We start from the raw sequence: 6651 nt of genomic DNA on the forward strand, positions 1-6651 counted from the left end.
CATATGTGTAATAACTTATTTATTTTTTTATCCCGCTACACAAATATGTAATTAACCAATGAGGACTCATGACGTAATAGTGTATGTATGTAAAGGGAAATATGGACTTAGTCATAAACTGTTAAGGTGAAAGACGTGGATTTACTTGCTTTCCAAGAAAACTCAGGGCCAAATTTATTTGTAAATGGGTATTGAATGGGACTTTTCTGGTTGTCTTAGAATTCTGGCTAAAGCCTCAAAGCTAACAAGACAGTAACTGCACCCACATGGTACTAGACACAGCCAGCCTGAACTTATCAAAAGAGCAGAAAGAGACCAATGACTCCCTATCTGTATTATCCATCTCTAGAGACTAGAGTCAAAAGCATGATTAAAGAGTCATTAAGCGGAGGTTCTAGACCATAGGGAGGTTGCTTTGAATTTCTTGCAGACAAGTGTGAGGGACTCTAAGCACAGTAGAAAGTAGCCTGGCATCCCACTCCAAGACTGAAAGCTTGCAGAGTAACAGGAGCACACGGGTTCAGTGCAGCAAATGTGGTGTGGCTTGAGAACTCTTGGAAGAGCTTGATGAGTGTTTGCTGGAGTTTGGGATGAGGGTGGGCACTGGGAACACAGAGACTGGTAAATAGTGCTTAGCAAATACAAGTGCTTGATAAAGATTTGTTGAATGAATAGATGAGTTCTTCCCACCTGGGGAATTCAGAAGGTAAAAGTTGGCTTGAGCAACCCAAAATGGCAGGATGAGGGAAGAGAAGCAGTGATAGCAACCTGCCCTTCCATTATTGGCATGGTAAAAGGATATGAATTTCTTCACGTGGCTTTGACTATGGAAGAGTAGCTGGGCTTGCGTTGTCATGATGGGATATCAGTCAATAGGGTAGCCTGTTGTGCAAAGAGACTATAGCAGTAAGAGGACATGGGGTTAGGCAGAAGAGGGGTTTGGGGTGGAGGTTGCTGCAAGAGGTCAGCCAGATAATGTGCCCCTGCATCATGGAACTGTGCAATGTGGGGTACACTCAAGGCCCTCCAATAACTCACAGATGTGCCCTGTGAAAAAGCCAGCATTTGGACTCTGCCATAGTAACTGGCAGGAGCATGTTGGCCTGTCTGCCTTATTCAATAGTTAACTACAAGAAGATCTGCTCCTCTTTGTGTAATGCCCTCTTCCCTTGCAATGGCGTGGGGACATCTAGAATATAGAGAAGACAGAGACAATGGAGGAAGAGTAAACTGACTGTATTCCTTCTTCATTTCACTGCAAGGAAGGCCAAGCAGAATTTTGAATGAGGTGTGAGATTGCTGTTAAATTGGACTGGCCTGGACATTTTAATCCCTTATATAGAGGTGCAAGGACTAAAATGAGATTTGTCACTAAAATTTATGGTATCTGCCCAAGATTCAGGAGTGATGATTGAAGGAGATCCAACAGATCTTTGTTGTAAGGCAGTGGTTAGAGACAAACGAAGCCCTTGCTTTCTGGACTTAGCTCATTCAATAAACCGGTTTCAGCCAGGCACAGTAGCTCACATCTGTAATCCCAGTACTGTGGGAGGATGAGGCAGGCAGATCACTTGAGGTCAGGAGTTCGAGACCAGCCTGGCCAACGTGGTGAAACCCCGTCTGTACTAAAAATACAAAAATTAGCTGGGTGTGGTGGTGCACACCTGTAGTCTCAGCTACTCGGGAGGCTGAGGCAGGAGAATCACTTGAACCTGGGAGACAGAGGCTGTAGTGAGCTGGGCAACAGAGCAAGACTCCATCTCAAAAAAATTAAAAGAAAAAGCTGTTTTCATAATAGCTGTAACAAAATAAGCCTTAATGACATTTTATTAGCATCATCTTCTGTCTGCATTAACCCTTCCTTTCTCTTCAGGAGAACAACATTTATTTTCCTCTGTAGGCTCTATCCCAAATGGCACATTCTTCCACAACCCCTGTTGAACAGATTTGTTGAACTGTTGCCTAAAAACAATAAAAACAATAAACAACCACAATAACAACAACAACAACAAAAATTGCCACAGATTCTAAATAATCAAGTATTTTTAAATGGTATCAATGTTTCCCACAAAATATTGTTGACATTGAAAATACAGAATTTTAGCATTAATTCTTTTTTTTAGACCTACATCCCCTCAGCGGAGGGGCGTCCCTTCATCCTAGTGGAAAGTAGGGTCCTCACAGTCTTTCTCTGTCACATTCCTCCCATTTCTTTTCTTCACAGCACACATAACTGTCTAAAATTATCTTGTTTGCTTAATTGTTTACTCGTTTTCTCTTTCTCTCCTCTAAAGTATAAGCTCCAGGAGAACGGGAGCCTTCTCCATCTGTTCCCTGCCCCTCCCCAGTGCCGAGGGGACCCTGCGCACCCCACTGTAGATGCGCAGTAAAAACTCGTGGGATGAACAAATGACTCTGAAACGGTCCCATGCAGGAAATGTCCATGAAGTCCTGGATTTTATCCAAAAATCCCAGGCAGGCGGGGACAGGGGTGGCGGGGCTACAGTTCCACCCTGAGCTGTCCCCTGGCCGCTCGTCCCCGCCGCAGTGCCTGGGCTGCCCGAGTGCCTGACGTTGGCCATGGACACCTTCGCGGTGTCCTCCCCATCCGCCACTGGAAGACGCTGGGGTGACGCGGCTCCAGGTTTAGCAGGACACTGAGAGAAGGGAACGACTGCCTTTCCGAGGCTGGGTGAGCCCTTCCCTGTTCCTCACCTGCTCGCCCCACAGCGGCCCTGCAGCTTGTCCCACGCGACCCATTGCCCGGTAGGACGCGCGCTTTTGTTTTGAGGGTCATGCATCTTCCCTGCCATCGTTTTTGGGAGGTTGAAAAATTGATCCAGAAATACCTAAAACAAAATACAAAACAAAACAAAAAACAAAAGCAAAAAGGAGGCAAAACAAAACAAAAATCCATACATATAAAGTATCTCCTCCATCCATGTTTGCGCTGTTCCTTCTCATTCCCCCATCCAATGCCACAGTTTGTTAAGTTTGCCTCAGTACATTTTCAGTTCTTAACACTGGGATAAGAATAAACAGTAGATCCCGTAGTAAGATGACCTGTTAAAAGGAATGCGGCGTGGCAAAGATGGGCTTGGATGAAAAAAAGGTGTCAGGCCGTTTGGGCTGCTCTACTACCTGTGTTCTGAGATGTGTGTTGTTAGGTAATTTTGCCTTTGGTTGAACATCATAGAGTGCACTCACACAGACATAGATGGCATAGCTTACTACCCACCTAGGCTTATTGTTTAGCCTGTTGCTTCTAGGTGATTGTAACACGATGCTAAGTATTTGTGTATCCAAACATACCTAAACATAGGAAGGGTACGGTAAAAATATGGTAAAAAAGATAAAAATTGGTACACCTGTAGAGGGCACTGATGTGGGTTGGCTGTGTCCCCACCCAAATCTCATCTTGAATCTCCACGTGTTGTGGGAGGGACCTAGTGGGAGGTGATTGAATCATGGGGGCCGATCTTTTCCTGTGCTGTTCTTGTGATAGCCAATGGGTCTCATGAGATCTGATGGTTCTTTAAGGGGGAGTTTTCCTGCACAAGTTCTCTCTCTTCCCTGCTGCCATGTAAGATGTGACTTGCTCCTCCTTGCCTTCTGCCATGATTGTGAGGCTTCCTCAGCTCCATGGAACTGTAAGTCCAATAAATCTCTTTCTTTTGGAAATTGCCCAGTCTCAGATATGTCTTTATCAGCAGCGTGAAAATGAACGAATACAGGCACTTACCATGAATAGAGCTTGCAGGACTGGAAGTTGCTTTGGGTGAGTCAGTGAGGGAGTGGTGAGTGAATGTGAAGGCCTAGGACATTACCATATCCCACTGTGGACTTTATAAACACTGTACATACAGGCCACACAAAATTTATTAAAATTTTTTTCTTTCTTTAGTAAGAAGTTAACCTTAGCTTATTGTAATGTTTTCACTTTATCAACTTTTGCTTAAAAATTTTTTTTGGCTCTTTAGTAATAACACTTAGCTTAAAACACAAACACATTCTACAGCTATATAAAAATATTTTCCTTCTTTATATCTTTATTTTATGTTTTTCTATTTTAAATTTTTTTATTTTTATTTTTCACTTTTTAAACTTTTCTGTTAAAAACTGAGACACACACACACACACACACACACACATTAGCCCAGGTCTACATAGGGTCAATATCAATATCATTGTCTTCTGCCTCTACCTCTTGTTCCTTTGGAAGGTCTTCAGGGGCAATAACATGCATGGAGCCATCGTCTCCAATAACAACAATGCCTTCTTCTGGAAAACCTCCTGAAGGACCTGCTTGAGGCTTTTTTATATATAGTTAGCTTTTAAAAAACAAGTAGGAGTACACTCTAAAATAATGATTAAAATTATAGTCTACTAGATACAGAAACCAGTAACATAGTTGCTTATTATCATTGTCAAGTATTATGAGCTGTATGTAATTGTATGTACTATGCTTTTATATGACTGTTGGTGTAGTATGTTTGTTTACAGCAGCATCACTACAAACATGTGAGTAATACATTGCACTACAATGTTACTAGGGCATAGGAATTTTTTATCTTCATTATCATCTTATAGGGCCATGGCTGCTGAGTGAAATATTGTTATGCAGTGCATGACTGTACCACAAATTGAGTAGCTTATAAACAATGGAAATATATGGCTTATAGTTCTGGAGGCTGTAAAGTCCAAAGTCAAGCTGCTGACAGATTTGGTGCCTGGCAAGGGCCCACTTCCTGGTTCATAGATGGCTTGTCTTTTCACTGTATCCTCACATGGAGGAGGGCACTCATCCCATTCATGAAGGCTCCACATTCATGACCTAATTGTCTCCCAACATCCCCAACTCTTAATACAGCTGTTCCTCCATATCCACAGGGGATTGGTTCCAGGAGCCCTGTAGATCCCAAAGTCTGTGAATGCTCAAGTCCATATATAAAATGGCATACTTCCAGCCTGGGCATCATAGTGAGACTTCACCTCCTCAAAAAAAAAAAAATACAAAAATTAGATGGGCATTGTAGCACATGTCTGTAGTCCCAACTACTCAGGAGGCTGAGGTGGGAGGATTGCTTGAGCCCAGGATTTCCAGGCTATAGTGAGCTATGATCATGCCATTGCACTGTAGCCTGGGCAACAGAGCAAGACACTGACTCCGAAAAAAAAGTGTACTATTTACATATAACCTATGTACATCCTCCCATATGCTTAAATCATTTCTAGATTTCTTACAATACCTAATACAAAGTATGTAAATGTTATGTAGTGGTTATACTATATGGTCTTTTATTTTTATTATTTTGTATTATTATATTGTTATTATTTATTTATTCATTTATTGAATATTTTCAATCCATGGTTGTTTGAATCTATGGATGTGGAACCCATGGATATGAAGGGCTGACTACATTATCCCTTTGGGGGCTAGGATTTCACCATGTGAATTTTGGGGGAACACAAACATCCAGACCATAGCAAAAGGGAAGAGAAACCTAGGTTAGTGACCAGGGAGGGCTGCTAGGATGAGCCTTGATGAAAGGTCTTTCATCAGGGGGGTCCTGGGCATGTGGCTGGAAAGGGTCTTGGGCATGTGGCTGAGAAGACCCTTCAAAGCGGAGGGCACAGTGGGTGCAAAGTTGGAAGTGAAAGAACACCATAAGCAAAGAAAACATCAAATTGGCAGTGTTGTTGGATGTGTTAGTTTCCTGTGGCTACCAAAAAAATGACTACGAACAGGGTGGCTTAAGACAACAGAAATGTATTTCTCCCATTTCAGGAAGGCAGAAGTCAGAAATCAAGGTTGGCAGGGTTGGTTCCTTCCAGAGGCTGTCAGGGAGAAATCATCCCTCTCCTCTCTCCTAGCTTCTGGTAGTTGCTGGCAAACTTTGGCATCCCTTGGTTTGCAGATGCATCAGCTGCTTCTTAGAATGCCCTGGGGAACAGGCCCCAATTGTTAGCAGCTTTCTATAGAATGTGGCACAGAATACTTTTTTGTCTTTAGTTTTGGACCCAACTCATAAGAAAAAGTTCCAGTCAACACCCTGTTACGTAATCAGTAGAACCAACAGATGAGAAGAGAAACAAATATTGGTAGGCTATTGAATTACATGGCAGATATGCAATCTAAAAAAAAAGAAAAGCATCCTAAATTTGGGTTAAATAATCAGTAATTTGTGCCTGTGTCTTCACATGGTGTTCTCCTCCGAGCCTCTGTCTTTTTTTTTCCTGTCTCTTACAAGGACACTCTAGTTGGATTTAGGGGCCTTCTTAATCTGATGCCATCACATCTTGGTCCTTAACTTAATTAGATCTACAAAGACTCTTTTTTCAATGAGGTCACATTCTGAGATTTCAGAATAAATCTGAAATAAATGGACATAAATGCTTGGAGGGTGGATGGAGGACACTATTCAACCCAGTCCTCTGGGGTTGGCATGACCGTCTCTGATGCCCTGGAGACTCAGTTCTGAGTGTGGCAGCAGAAAAGAAATGCTATCCTTGAAAGAGTGAAGACTCTGAAAGAAGCTGCTTGGAAAGTCAGAGGTACAAAGAAAGGAGTAATAGGCAAAGAGAATAGAGTGGATGGATGTAAGAGCATGGGAAAGAGACAGTGGATAGAGACCTGGGATAGAAATGGTG

This window comes from Chlorocebus sabaeus, chromosome 27 (genome assembly GCF_047675955.1).
Source record: "Chlorocebus sabaeus isolate Y175 chromosome 27, mChlSab1.0.hap1, whole genome shotgun sequence".
Classification (NCBI taxonomy): Eukaryota; Metazoa; Chordata; class Mammalia; order Primates; family Cercopithecidae; genus Chlorocebus; species Chlorocebus sabaeus.